This window comes from Castor canadensis, chromosome 7 (genome assembly GCF_047511655.1).
Source record: "Castor canadensis chromosome 7, mCasCan1.hap1v2, whole genome shotgun sequence".
NCBI classification, from domain to species: Eukaryota; Metazoa; Chordata; class Mammalia; order Rodentia; family Castoridae; genus Castor; species Castor canadensis.
The window spans coordinates 114,306,989-114,323,070 of record NC_133392.1 but is presented as its reverse complement, the minus strand read 5'-3'; the positions used below and the strand labels follow the sequence as shown (position 1 = coordinate 114,323,070).

The following is a 16,082-nucleotide window of genomic DNA, read 5'->3' as shown; positions in this document are numbered from 1 at the left end:
TTCCACTCTTGTTCTACAGGAAAAATAAGGTGCCCTTCCCCATGCAGCAGATGCAGGCAGATCTCTGGCTTCTATCTCCCCTGCAGTAAATATGTGGCTATCTTACCCTTAAGGGTTGCTGTTTCATGTCTCTTACTAACCAAGCACCAGGGGAATTTCTATTAGACTAAATCACACAGAATTTGGAATTATAGGACATGACATATTTTAAAACAGCTGTTTGAAAAATGTTCCAATGAAAAATTACAAAAACCCTTAAAACAAATAAAATAGGAAATATGAGGAAAAAAATTAAAAGACAGAGATGAGCCAAAAGGAAATGTTAGGGCAGACAACTACAAAAGCTAAACTTAAAAACTCCATAGAGCTGCTCAAAACCACAACAGTAATGTTAGAAGTATCTGTTAAAGTGAAGTGAGAACAGAGGAAAATACCTGATCTGAACAACACAGAGACAATGTATTGAAAACCACAAAGCCTGAGACTCAGGTCATGGTGACTCAACACCAAGAGAGCTCACAGTTGTCCCACCTCAGTCCAACCATCTAGAAGGAAAGGAAAAAATGTGAGATTGAAAAAAATACTTGATGAGAGAATAGCTGAAATTCAGCCATCTGCCAAAATGCATTCAGACTAAAGAATCCAAACAACATAACCTATTTACAATAAATTCTATGAAAACTAATAAATAAATAATAAAAATTTGTGGAAAGCAGGCAGAGAGAAAACCTCATTACCCTTGGGCACTAACAAGACACATCACAGCAGACTTCTCACCAGAAACCACAAAGGCCAGAAGCACACATTTAAAATGGTTTGGTGCAAGAACTGGTAATATGGAATCCTACATCAGTGAATATATGCTCAGAATGAAGGTAAAATTAGATATCCTCAGATGAAAGAAAGCTAAGAGAATTGTTTGTTTTTGCTAGAATTCCTCTACATGTCTGGCTCTGATTAGAAGGGAAATTATAAACCTGGAATACCAGGAAAGCAGAAAAAGCAATGAAAAGGGTAAATAAATGCATCAATACAATAGGCTATTTCTCTCCTCCTGAATTTTCAAAATTGCATTTGTATTTAAAAGCAAAATTATAGTGCTGTCTAATGTTGTTCTTTGTGTATGCAGAGACAACATTTAAGATAATCATATGAAGAAGGAGAGTAAAGAGCCTTGAGTGTTTGTAATTTGTGTAGATTTCACTTGAAGTGGAAAATGTTGGCATTAGCAAATTCCAATAAGCTACATAAGCATATTGTAATCTTTATTCCAACCACTTGAATAACAATACAGAGATACACTCCAAAATACCCACAAAAGATGGGTAAAGGGAACAGAAATGAAAACTGAGCAAAAGCCTGAAAACAATAAAATTATAGAACTCTATAAACACATTTAGTAGAAATTTCCTACATTTTCCAAAGGACAGAAAGGGAAGTAATTTAAAAAATGACCCAAGTATATGATCTCTAGAAGCATTCATTTTAAATCTGATGATGTAAGCTGAATAGAGTAAAAGAATTAAAATATATAATTCAAATACTAATCAAAAGAGAGCTAGCATGGCTATATTATATCCCATAACATCAGGTTGGGGCAAAGAAAATTACTAGCTATAAAAAGGGACATTATATGGTAAAAGGGTCAATTCATTAAAAATAAGTGTCAGTCTTAAATATGCATTATGTACAAAACAGAGTTTCCAAACATGTGAAGGAAAAGCTACTAGAACTGAATGGAGAGAATGAACAAGCTCACACTGGAGTTGGCTGTTGGAACATGTATTTGTCAGTAGTTGACAGAATCAGTAGGTAAGAAGTGAGCAAGTATATAGAAGAAATAAACAATGCTATTACCCAATGAGATTGAGTTGATATCTGTAGAAAATTCCTCCAGAAGAGAGTAGAATATATATTTTTTTAAAGAGCATGGTTCATTTATCAAGATATACTATATCTTGTGTCATCAAATCGACCTTGATATATTTAAAAGAATTGAAATCATATCGAGTATGTTCACTAGCCATAATGAAATCATGCTGGAAGCCTGGGCTTCATAGTAAGAGCTTGTCTGGAAAACAAACAAAAAAGAGAGAAGAGCCTGGCTCTGGTGGCTCACAGCTGTAATCCTAGCTACTCAGGAGACAGAGATCAGGAGGACTCTGGTTTGAAACCAGCCTGGGCCAACAGTTCCACGAGACCCTACTGGAATAAACCCTTCAAGAAAAAGGGCTGGTTGAGTGTCTCAAGGTGTAGGCCCTGAGTTCAAGCTACAGTACTTCAGGAAAAAGAAAAAGAAGAAAAGAGAGAAGGAGGAAGAGGAAATGGAGGAGGAGGAGAAAGTAAGGAAGAAAAGGAACTCACATTGGAAATACTGGGAATCATTAACATAAAGATAACAGGAAAATTCCCAAGTATTTGGAAATTGATCATACCATTTTTTAAAACAAGAACGCAGGTTTAGGGCTTTAGATTAAAAATTCTGTGATGAATTTTCTAATATGACCAGTGGGTGCTTTTGTTCTAGAGTATAGAAGGTTGTCCACCTGAACTCAAGTGCACAAACAGATGTTCAAAACACCTCAGGAATCTTGCAGAGAGAAGGGAACTACTATGGTTGGTACCAGCTTTAAGTGGTGCTCCTGTAGATCATTCACTATTAAATCTTCACAATCACCTGACACAGTGTGGTCTCCACTAATGGCAATGTTTAGTGGCAAGGAAGCCAGCTGAAGATTCTTGAGAACGTTTGGATATTTGAGAGCACTTCCAAGAAGCAGAGTCCTGGGAGTTAGGAAGCTCTAGAGGGAGAAGTTTATAGAGGTGGACAGCGGCTGAGGCAAGGAATGTGAGTTCCACTTGTAGACAGTGAGTGCACTGAGAAAATTTAAGAAGTCTGAGATTTTAAATCATTACTTAGTGTGAGTGCACTGCAGGGGCAGGAGTCAGAAGGCTAGGGGGCTCAGTGTGGCTGGAGTCGGCCTTAACCAGCTGAGAAATTATAAGGATTTAGGTGGCATTGCCATCATTTTACATAGATGATGGAGTAGCCCAGAAGGAAAGTAAGCATTTTAAAGGATTGTATAAAACGAAGATAAGATGTTTCAACTAAGATAAATGTGTCAACAACACTTAAGAAGATAACATACAATTAAGTGAGCTAAGGAACATAACATACCCAATAAACTAATAGTAGACATTGAATTTATTTCCAGGACTAGAAGGGGCAGGTAGAATGGTGCCAGTTGACAGGTAAGTTTTAAAACAATTCAGAGTGGGTTTGGCAGTTGCCAGTATCAGCCTTAGAGCCACCCATCCTCCTGCCCAGGTTAACACTGCAGGTCAAGATTTACAGATACCTTTGCCTCCTCCTACCTTCTGAATCTCAAAGTGCAATTGCTCAACGTTCACGTGAAAAAGCTGCCTAGGGAGGGCAGGCGCCAGGGCCCTGGAGGGTTGTTTTGGGGGCGCCAGCTTTTGAGGAAGTCAACAATGAACAGAAAGACGACAGCAGCCAGCAGGAGCGTCCGGAGATGGAGCGTCGCCCAGAAGGCGGCCACCAGGGAGCCCACCGCCGCCAACATGGCTCTGAAGACCGCTGGCTCTTCTGTGGTCTGAACAGGGGACCATCCCTGTGGGTCAGCACCTAGTGAGCTTAGCTTTGCTCCTCCCTCCGCCCCGCCCTCTCCAAGTCCACGCCTCGCCCCTCCGCCCCGCCCCTCCCTGGTCCCGAAGCCAACCACACCACGCCCTCGCCACGCCCCTTTCCCTCCCCCAGGCCCCGCCTCCTCGCCGCGTCCGTCACTGCCTCTCAGCGCTCCTCCTCTGGCCCCGCCCCACCCCGGCCTTCTCCGCCCTGCCATGGTAGTCTGTCATCCTGTTTGCTGCAACTCCTGGCCCCTAGGCGGGGACCTCTCTGCAAGGCCCCTCCCAGAAGCTTCTCGCTGTCACCACTCTTCACAGAGCCCCTTCCCCACAGCCCTCCCCGCCTCTCCGCAACCCCTCCTCGGCATATTTCCCCAAGCTGTCACAGTGCTTCTTCCATCCACTCCTGGGCCACTCTTTGACCCTCTGCCTGCCTCTTCTCCCAGGAGTCTCCTTCCTAGTGTAGCTCTGTAGCTTTTGGTCACCGGCTGCTACAGAAAAGATGCCCAAAGCTGGATTTGCAGGGAAAAGGTCAGGCTAAAAGAGGCTATCAGTTTAAAAGTCCTTGTTTCTCCCACAGAGTTGGGACCTTGGGTTTAGATGCTCAAGCATCTCAGAAAGTGCCTCAGACATTTGAGTTCCTGATTTCCGGTCCCCTCTCACCTGCAGACTGCAGCCTTCCTGCGTCACGACTGGAGCTTTTCTGGAACTTTTACTGTATGCCCTGCAGCACACTCAGCTCTTTATGTGAGTAACTTCGCTTTCACAGTTTTGCAGGAGGTGATCTTGTTAGCACCATCTTGAGTTGAGAAAACAAAGGTTAAATATGAAGTACATGGTGGATAAGTGAATCCATGGGTCTGAAACAATCTAACCAAGTTCCGCTAATTGGAAGTGTTTTAAAGATTCCAAGGCATTACATCAAAGCTCCTAGCCCAGAGTGTAGCCAATAAAATAGATGATTAGTTAATTTTTGTTACAGGAATGTCTTGGTCCTGGTCCTTTTGCTGTGGTCACCTGTGAATTGGAAAGTTTAATTCAATGTTTTCTCACAGAGACCTTGTGATCTCTTCCTCCTGTGGTCACTGCTTATATTTACCTGATACATAATATTTTACCCCTAAAGGACTGGAGTTCTTGAAGAATCTTCCATTTTAGGTACACCTAACAAATACACCAAATCTTGATAAAAAGCAGCCAGAGTTTGAGTCATAATTCTAAAGCTCAGCAATGGTTTCTTCATTCTCTTCTCATTTATTTGATAGACTTGATAATTTTACTGACTTAACTTCAAATTGACCGATTCTCCATCTGCCAGCTCAAATATACTGCTAGGCCCCTCTAGTAAATTTGAAATTTCAGTTATTATATTTTTCAACTCTAGAATTTCTAATTGTTTTCTTTTCAAAATAGTTTCTATCACCTTGTTATGGCTTTCCATTCAGTGAGAAATCATTCTTATCCCTACCTTCAATTCTTCAGACATGGTTTCTTTAGGTTCTTTGAACATACTTATTTAAGGTTCTGTCCCGTAAATCCGATGCCTGGGCTTCTGCTGGGACAGGTTACAGCAACTGCTTTCTCTTAGTCTAATGTATGGGTGACCTTTTCCTGTTTCATTGCATGGCTAATAATTTTTGTTGGTAACTTGATATTTTAAATGTTATGTTGAAATCATACACACCACACACACTCTCTAGAGCCTGTTCTTGCTACTGATGTATTTTTATTGCTTCCAGTTCAGAAACTTACTTGGACTATTTGTGTAGCACTCCATTCTTGTTCCTGTGAAGCCACTGGATTCTCTGTTCTACTAGCACAGTGTTTGACTGATTTTGGACAGTTTTCCTTACCTGCCTTGAACTGATAAGTCACTCAGCCAGGTACTTGAGTTTTACCTTCAACCCTACAGCAGCTTTCTCATGACTCATGATTTCCTGCTTACATAGAACCTCAGGGTCAACCATGGGGGAGAGGTGAGTACTTCCTCAGGACTTTTCCTGGGCATATACACAGCCTGTGCGCGTGCATGGCCGTTTTAAACCTAGTGGACATATCCTTTCCCAGTTTTCCTTTTTAATCCTCTAGTGAGCAACAACTAGAATTATCCCTTTGTGTTACCACAGCGTCATACAATAACAACTGATTTCTGAAAAAGATCCTCTATAGGGATCTTGGGTAGGTCACGTGCAAATCTTGAGAAAAGAGTGAGCCAAAGCACAAAAATTCTCTTGGACTGTAACCTCAGAAAAGCCATTTCCTCACATTCTTTTAGTCAAAAACACATCAATTGCTCAGTTCAGAGTGAACACAAGTGTAAATAGATTCTATCTTTTGTGGAGAATGTTTTTACTTTACAGTACTGCAGTTTCAATTCAGGGCCTCACACTTGCTAAGAAGGGGCTATACCTCCACCAGCCCAAAGAGGATTTGTGAAGTCACCTGGAAAGTGGAACAGATACAAGGAAGGGAAGCATTCTTAGGCTGCCTTAATTTCTGTTAAAAACACAACAGCATAGCAGAGCTTGGTGATCCCAGATACTTGGGAGGCTAGGACAGGAGGATTGCAAATTCTGGGACAGCCTTGGCAAATTAGCAAGACCATGTCTCAAAATGAGATGTTTATAAAAGGCTATGGATGTAAGGATGTATGGACATGTTCTCCTAGCATGTGCAAGACACTTGATTCAATTTACAGTAGCAAAAAGGAAAATAAAGCAAAAACTCAACAGATTGATGAGACTTTTGTTTCATCATATCATTATCTAGTACTGGAATAGACCTTCCACAATAAACTATCAGAAAACTGGACAAAGTAGCCTCACAGATACTTTCCAGATATTAGAAAGTGGAACTGCAGGACTGTGATTCTCTGAGAAAGGGACAAATGAAGTGAGCTCCACAATCATTGACTTTCAAGTTGGAGGCATTTAATACTCCATTTTAAGATGAGAAATGAATCACAACACACTAGTCTTGAAAGGATGAGAAAATATAGACTGGGATTTTTTTTTTTGTAACTGATATGATTGGAATTGGTGGGACAGAGAAGAGAGGAAGATATACCAAAAAAGAGTTCCATAATTCTTCATAGATAACAGCTAAATACTGAACCCTGTATGTGTACAGTAAGACTCCGTGAAAATTGGCAAATAACACCTGCAAAGGAAAAGGAGCTAGTAGAGGCCTAAAAACATAATGATGGCCATAGCTTTATCAGATAGAATTATATGAATGCTGATATAATTATATGAAAAGTGGAGAGACCACTTTGAAAATCTCGAGTGACCAGTAGAGACCCCAGAAAGGTCACCTTGGGGAGCCATAGAATGAAGGCTACTCTAGACCCGTTCTAATGAACTTTAAAAGAAACCTTCAAAAAGATGCAGGTATTCCACAAATTTGCCACAACAGCCGGGTGTTGGTGGCTCACACCCATAATCTTAGCTATTCAGGAAGCAGAGATCAGAAAGATTGGGGTTTGAGGTCAGGGTAAATATTTTGAGAGACCCTACCTTGAAAATACCCAATATAAGAAAGAAGTGGCAGAGTGTCTCAAGTGGTAGAGTGCCTTCCTAGCAGGCATGAGGCCCTTAGTTCAAACCCCAGTACCACCAAAAAAATTTCTTTGCTAGAATAAAAATCAACAGTTTTTAAAGGAAGACAACATAATCAAAACACTAAATAATGAAAAGCATAGTCATTCCATAATTACTAGACATTTGAAGAAGTGGAAACATGTGACCTATAACAAGGAAAATAATGTTAGTAGAAACAGGCACATTATTGAAATGATGTAATTATCACCTTGGGACTTTCATATGGTTAAAAATAGTCAAAGATTTAAAGGAATTCATGAAAATAATTAAGAGAAATGAAAGCTATAACATAAAGACCACATCCTAGGGTAAAAAAAAGTCATAAAAATTAGTTAATGGTTCAATGGGAAATTGTGATGTTATAACAGAGTACCTAGCTGTAACAGTGAATGAATTGGTGCCACATGCATCATTCAGGATAATAACATAACAGTCCCTTAGAAAAGAGTTGTAGAAAATTTCTTCTAACACTGAAAACATTGCAAGCATTGTATGGATGCATAATGACTATACTAAAACAAGAAATGTGGACTGGAAGGACACAAGCTAAGCTCTGAATCATCTTAGGTAATTTATGAAACTGAAGATCAATATGTTAAGCAAAATAAGTCAGACTCAGAGAGAAAAGTATTACATATTTCCTGTCATATGTGGAATATAGTGGTGGGGGAGGCATTGAAATAAATGAGGGATGAGTAAGAAAGAGGAAAAAGTTTAGGGGAGGTGGATAAGAGAGGTTAAGAGGGGAATGAATATGATCTAAGTATTTTATATACATCATGAAAATGTCCCAATGAAACCAATTATTTTATACAATGAGTATATAGTAAAAAAAGTATTTTAAAAAATAGAAGGAAGAAAAACAGAATTCAAGGCACAATGTACTGCATTGGTTTTCCAATAGAGGTAATGTGGAGAGAAGTCACCCTGGGGGACTTTGTCAACCCTATCCCTGAAGAATGTTATACAATGATAGAAGTGAGGAAAGATATTAGGGAGCTATCGGTACCACTGATACCAATTTTTTAGCATGTTTATAATCCCCATTCCCCATTCTATCAGTACTGGACTGTGAACTCTGAGATGCAAAGGTGTAGGGCCATCTAAGAGTTCACAGAATAGTGCTGACAGAATGGGGAAATGGACATTATAAACATGCTAATAAATTGATATCTGACTCATAGTATATAATCAAGAAATACTTGTTGGATTGACTTGAAATTACTCTGAATTTGAGGCTCAGTTTCATAGTAAATCTCCATCAGTTCTTTGCAAATAGAAGGAACAATGACTAAGGTTTGTTTTCTTCCACATTTAGAGAGACACTACCAGCATATATGGGTATTGGGAAAAAACAGTGCAATTTTACTAATAAGAAAAATGATAACTGAGCAGCCATATTGTAGGATGCTGTCATCTTCTCAAAGCCAATCAGAATGAGACAACAGAGCATCTTGCATTACAAGTATATCTGGAACTTGACTTTCAGAGTTTTAAGGATCCCTTAGATAGATGATCACATTTCTCATCCCCTGCTCTTGGTATCTGATCAGCCTGGCCCGACTTCGGTAAGAATTACATAAAGTTGGTTTAGTCAGAATGAATGTTTCATTTCAAATAACTTTCTATCCACTGATACCCACACCCTGCTCCTGCTACAAGAAAGCCACTTGTTTAGGCTGTTTTTGGTATTGAGCCCAGTGCTATTCTGAGGGTGTCTTTCTATTGTTCCTAATTAAAATCTGGGTTTGTGGCTTCAATTCTGTTTGGATTTTTGACTTGAGGGTCCTCCTGAAGTCACACCTGCCTCCTGTGAAGTGGAGCACAGACTAGTCTTTTCCATATCAGGTAAGAGGCTTAAGCCAAGAGCAATTTCCCAACACTTTGTAGTCTCCGAGGTGCCACACCAAGGCTTGAAACTACCAGCAGGCAAGAGCCTGTACGAGCCCAGTTGTGGTGGCTTGAGGAGGGAAGGTTCTCTAGGGTGAACATTGCATTGTACTTAATGCTTTGGACTGGGTGTGAGACTGTGATCCTGTGAGTGCAGCCAGTACAAGGCCATCTTGGATTCCTGTAAGGAGCTACCTGGACAGAAAATGTGACCTGAAGAGATCAACTAGCAGAGTCCAGGAGTGGGAGAGGGGCTTTAAAGAAAATGCACTGACAGGCCCAGGGCACTGTACTTGGAGGGCTCTAGTGTGATGGAGGTGGCTTGGAGGGTGATGTGTGGGTGGGTGGTCATGAAGCAAGGAGCATACAGCCTGTAGAGAAGAATTTACTGAACCGATGTTCGTCCTTCCTGGAAACCTCCCAGCTGGGATGAGATAGAGATGTTAATTGATTGAGTTACATATACTGTATACATATTAAATTTCAAATTTTAAAGTCCATGTAACTCTTAGGTATGAATGTAAGAAGAGGAATATTTGTTGCAAAAGAATTATGAAAAAATGGTGCGCCTGGCTTGGAATTTTATCTGGAGACAAGAAAAAAGTGGTCCACATAATGTTTGTGGATAGAAATACTTTTCTTCACTCCCTACTTAGTCCCATGTTATCCATGTGGCACACAGACAGGATGTTACATTTTAGAACCTTATGTTTTTAGATACATAGTGAGGTTTCTGCTTTCACACTCACATTGGGAAAGAAAACAGAAGTTTGCAGATTTAAGCGTTTTGCTGCAAGTCACAGGAGTAGTTAGAGGGGTGACCAACTCCTACCTAACATTTCCTACCTGCTTCTTTGGGTGCCTTACACAGGTGCTAGCTTGGCAGGCTTGACTGAGTTCAAGGGGAGAATAGCTGACACCAGCAGTAGAGCTCTGGAGTTCCCTGATCTAACAGTTCAGGAAGTGATATTTGCTACTTAATCACTTGGTCAACCCCTGCCTTGTGTAGATGAATACGTAGAGAACTGAAAGTGGTCTCTCTCCTGGACCTACCCTTGGTGCATCCAGTCCAGCTATGCCTACCCAGGCATATTTCCTTAATATTCAGATATTGTGTGTTTCTCTCTTCCTCTGCTCAAAGTCCCTCCACCTCCAGGTTGCAGCATATCTGTGTATACAACTCTGCGTAGGAGACTGATGGAGAGAAGATTCATGTCCTGGGTTGCTCTGGTAAAAGTACTGCCCCATCCACAATGACTCATATTGTATCTTATGGTTTGCACACTAGGTGACAGATAAAAAGGAAGAGGGTAAGTATCTTGGAGCTTCCAAAATCAAAAAGGAACAAGAGAGTTATAAAAGTGCCTTCACAGAATATTTGTTTAATGCTTGGATGGGAAGAGGACTCACATTTATAGTATCTACAACAAACTTTGAGAAAAGAGAGAAGCCATTTTTTATGGCTGGAACATAGTCAACTACTTCCCAGGTTTTCTGGTTCATTTTGCACACAACCTACTTGACCCTGAGTTCCACGAAATCTATCAGAACAAGATGAGTCCCCAGTGGTTTTATATTTATTCCACAAATAGTGACTGTTAGGCAGCTCATCTGGATACATGGAAAATATAAAGCAGAGCAGGATTCGAACACAGAGATGATGTCAACAAAGTTCTTATTCTACACATGAGGAAACAGACATATAATGTAATTATGTTTTTTTCATGGGGCTTCTACTTGAGTGATCTGATTGGGGTGAAAAAAACGAAATGGAAAGAAGCTGATGTTGGGTTACTACAAGGCCTGATTTGACTGGTTATATTCCTAAACTCTAATTTGCTATTCTAGAGATTCGACTTCCAGTGCCTCACAAAGGAAAGAAGCAAAGCTGGCATCTTACTCCCAATATTCTATTACCTCACAAGAGAGACCTCAACCAACACCCCATATTAAAAGTCCAACCATTTCTTCCAGTTACTAGCTCTTCAGCTAGCTTAGCCTAGACCAGGCAAAAACTCCCTCTTCTATACGTTTCTGCTGTTCCTTTTCTCAAGGTATAAGCTGGATCAATTTTTCTCGGAACTCAAACAAGAAGAAAGAAAAAACTCATGCACTCTTGGTCTGCATTGTTCTGAGTTATTTAAATTACTTGGGTTTAATCACCTTAGGAAAAGAAGAGCTTTTGTTATGATTTAGTCCAGTTCACCAAGTTGTTTTGTTTGTTTGTCTTGCAGTTAAAATAAAAACTCCATGGATGACAAAGTTACCTGCCCTTCATTTTATGGGCATTATATTTCCTGAGTGATCACATGCAACAGGATTAGGCAGGCGTCTGCCATTTCTGATGCCCTTCTAGTAAATGCTCTGTCAGTGCTCAGTGAGTTTAGGTTGATGATACAAACCATCAAAAGCTTATAGGTTAGTTTTGAGAGAAGTTCACACATGACACACTCATATCCAATGAGAAATGGCCTAAAAATAAAGGCCTGATTGCAAACTAACGGCCACAAGGTGCTCTAAAGACAGAAAATATTTCCACATTTGCTTCCCAAACTGATTTCCCCATTTTCGTTCACTATAGTACATCCTATTTGGCCCTGGGTCCAAGGCTAGAAGGTTCATCCTTAAGCATCACAGAAACTACTTCTATACCTGCATCTGAATAAGGATCTTCCCTGCCCTGCTCACTCTCCAGAGGACTATTCCCAGTTAGAAACAAGATATAGTGTACTCAGCACTAACAGATGGGAGAGATTTTATGTCCAAATTCTTTGGATGTCATCAAAGTCCATTTCTAACTCTTATTGATTCTTTTGAAACACTCTGACTTGAATGTATCAATAGCCTAGAAGCAAATACATGTGTATGAAAGGAGGCAAGAAGGAAATACATTACCACCCTACATTTTAGGATGTGTTTTATGATTTACAGACCAGTCTAAATCCATTATTTCCTTTAATCGTTGTGAGAACTTTTTTTAGGCAAGGAATCATCATTCTCTTTTCATCTTGTGGATGGAAAGACAAATCATTGAGTACATAAATGATTTTTCCAGGGCCAATATAGAGTCAAGCAGAGCCAGGATATGGGCTACTTTTTTCTTAGTTCAAGTCCTCTCATCTTTCCTCGGAGTCCCTTCATTTTCTTCCATCACATCTGATTAGGCACAGTTGGCTTCTGAGCACATGCTCAGCTCTTGCTTCTTGCTGTCCTTTCATCTCTTTCTCCAACAACATCATTCCTTAGGAATAGCAGAGATGCAGTAACTGACAAGAGAAAGGGTGATGCTCATTCTGACTTTCAGGTTCAGTTTCTCATTCTTTGGGGGTTTGAAGGTGAATTTTTGCACAAGGGAAGTGAAGAAAATAAGCAGCTCAGACCAGGCTAATTGCTCTCCCAGGCAAGCTTGCTTTCCAGCAAGACAAAACAGGAGAACAGTTACTTACATAGCTAGCATTTGTGTCTTAAGGGATTGGTACCCAAAGTAATTCCTGCAAAACCTGAATATATTCCCCAACTTTATGTCCAGCTATTTATTTCAGTCTCACACTTGCCTGAGTTCACAAAGGATGGAAGGCAGAAGTCCAGGATCGCAACTAATGCCTTCAAGGGTGAGGCAGTTCTGTGGTGGAAGTGAAGGTTATAGAACTAGAGATGTAGGACATGAGGGCTGATAGAGAAAGTGGATGTCAATCTGAAAAGATTCAAACCTCATTTAACATATCAAAAGGACAACAGCAGCAACAACACTCTGCAACATTTATCAATCCTTAAAAGAAAAACTCCAAAATATAAGCAAAGTACATGTTAACTAGGGTTGCCAAAGACTAAGTCGTCTTTTGCCTATGTTCATATACACAATTGGTACTTAGATGATATTTTTGTCAAAAGCACTCACTCTTAACTTGGGCCTAAACATGATTCAGGGGTAACTAAAACAGAATAAACCTCGGCTTTCTGCCTGCATTTTGTATCTGTTTCCTTTGCCTTAAATTTTGCGTTAGATTTCTGCTCACTTCCACATGTAGGCACATCAATCATTTAAGCAGTATATATCTAACACTGGAAATCCTTCCCCTTCAAGGCTGAAGACACCAAGATATAAGTAACTAAGGTACTTTCAACAAGTTGTCAAGTTCCCAGGTTCCTCTTGTAGACCCCTGAAGTGGCACCTAGCAGTCTTCAGTCATTACTCTACAATGTCCATCAACAGCTGAGCCTTGTAGGAAGATCAGTTGTGACAAGACTTCCCCCTCTACACAGAACAATCTTCTCATGGAACCCAACTGACCCATTCCAGCTTCACAGGTCTGATGCACAAACATCCTGCACAGCCAATGGAGATTTTCCCTGATTGCCTTCCTCAGCATTAAGAATGTCCTCAGCATCAAATGGAGATTGCCTCATCCCATCCCTCCACTCCAACAAGCCTTTGTTTACCAGACCTGAAATAATGTTAACCAAGTAAGACTTTGACCAAGACAGTTGATTATGCACACGTCTTCTGTTCCCTATGTAATCTTGGAGCTCATGTCAGTATGGCCAAAGACTCATTGAGATATCTGATCTCCCTTGCTTTTCCATATTAACATATGGAATATTAAATTCATTTCCTGCCTTTCTCATTTTATTTTTTTGTTTAATTTCTGAGACAAATGGCTGGACTTGATTTCTTGGGACCCCTAGAGTCAGGCCTGTATTCTAGGTATCTTTGTTCTCCTCTATCTTGGGAGACCTTAGTGACATGGATGTCTCTCTGTATTGGAACTGCTTGGATGTCCTCCTTGGGTGTTCTTTCTCAACTAGGACCTTTCCTTACATTGTGGCCTGAGGTTGGATTCTCTTCTCCACAGCTCACACTTGCCACTTCCTGAAAACATCCTACTTTGTCGTGTGTGAAGAACTGGGACAGAAGACAGAGATTCTGTTCAGTCACTCTTGGTTTATAGCCATGTGACTGAGCAAGTTAAGCAACCTCTCTAGGCATTGATAAAAATGCATCCATATTTATGGTAAAAGCAACTTTACATACTATTTTGGCTACACACTGAATCCAAATCAACCAATTAATTTGACAAGGATTAAATCAGACATGCAGAAGTGCTTATCTAATTTTCTGAATTTAATTTTCTCCATCTGAAAGAGAGATGATGACAACAAAACAGCTCGGATTTCCCCTTTTTCCTGGTTTGACATCATTTGTAATGGGACTTCAAAGCTATTCCAATAAAATTTGCAGTAATTTCCCCTCCCCTTGCTTGGGTGTGTCTTATTACTTGAATTGGCCATCAGAGTACAAGGAAAGCCATGGTGTGCCAGTTCTAAGTCTTTACCTCAAGAGGCTTATGTGCATCTGTTATCCCTCTTGGGACCTTACGGCCACTATGTGAAGAAGCCAGTCTAGCTTGCTGGAGGATGAGAGATAATGTGGGAAAAAACATTAGGGTCCCAGCTGAGGCTGTCCTAAATCAGTCTTCAAGAGCTGTGCTTTACTACAGTAATATAGTTTATAATGCAGCAGTGTAATGAATATATTTTGAATCCAGTGAATCTTAAAGAAGAACTGCTTTTATGTGGGCAGGAAAGTTACTATCCAGTTGCGCATGAGAAAAAATTAGAACTGAGTGTAAAAACTTGAGTCTCAGTTCCTGTTCTATCAATTCTATGGACATAGGATGTTGGATAGAAACATCTCTGTCTTATTTTGAGTTTGCTCATTGAAAATAAGTATATCCATCATTTTCCATTCTAATTAATAATAATATTAAGGTACCTACATAATTACAAGAGAGAATTTGTTTGTAATTGAAATTTGCATTTGAAAGAGCATAATACAATTATCAATAGGAAAGCATCCTTGAGTCACTGTGTTTGGCTCTTGTTATTCCACAGCTAATGAGAGAACTTTTTCTTAACAGGGGGAGACATGCAGCACCTATAGGACAGAGGCCTTTGCAATATCCATCTAGGCATTACTTGGCTTAGAGGATCCTTCTTCCTTTTAAAATAGTGGATTTCCATTAAGATTCTTCTCATCACTGTTGCACTAGTCGTTAGGTGAACTGTTTTTGTGACATTCATAGAGGGACATATTTCTAGTGTTTTAGCATTTCATGGATTTGATTTGAGAACCAAGAAGCAAGCTTAGTTGTATTAATTGATATATATCAGTTAATAATAATTGATATATGAAAATATTGCAATATATAATAAAATAATAAGATTGCAATATATAATATATAACTGAAACTTTTTGCAGCAATGCAAAACTTGAAACTATCATAAACAGGAAGATTAGAAGGACTTCCTACATCTCATATCTGCTTTCTGATTAGAAATGACTTGTGCAATGTGAGCAAAGGTTACATAGAAGCAGATGACAAAAGACAAAGTGGATATAACCAGAATAAACCCAGACATACCCAGGGAAGCCCAGCACAGTGGGAAAACATCAGCTTTAGAATTGCATTGCTGTGAGTTCAAATTTCAGCTGCAAATGACAGTACCCCCAGAATAGCAAGGTATATTTTATTTTAAGGTAAAGATAAGCAAACAGTCATGCAGCCCACTGTTTGGTTTCTATATAGCACTCAGTTGTTGTCAACAAGTAGTGCTAGGAAAAACACTAGCTTTATTTTTGGTAAATTGGCTTTACATGGAGTCCTGGCTCTGCCACATAAGTTTTATGAGTTTACCTTCCACATTTGGTTACCCTTAGTTTCCTTATCTCTAAAGTGTTGATAATAATTTGAATCTTGTAAAGTGACATTGGGACATATGCTCCAATAGGGCAACTTTCTTCCAGATATGTTTTATTCACTATCATAACCTCAAGATTCAATGTTGCACTCATAAGAGATGGCCAGTAAATCTTCATGGAATAATGGAATTAGGAAATTATTTAAAACAATCTGTGTGACATAACTAGCTCATTGCCTAGAATATACA

General features: G+C 39.7%; 1 long non-coding RNA gene across 1 annotated transcript; it reads left to right on the top strand.

Moving 5' to 3' along the window:
- The first annotated feature begins 3,628 nt into the window (after window positions 1-3,628).
- Window positions 3,629-14,386, top strand: LOC141424929 (uncharacterized). The gene is made up of 2 exons (XR_012449891.1): window positions 3,629-4,176; window positions 4,315-14,386. It is a non-coding gene; the product is annotated as an uncharacterized lncRNA (long non-coding RNA).
- Window positions 14,387-16,082: the final 1,696 nt, after the last annotated feature.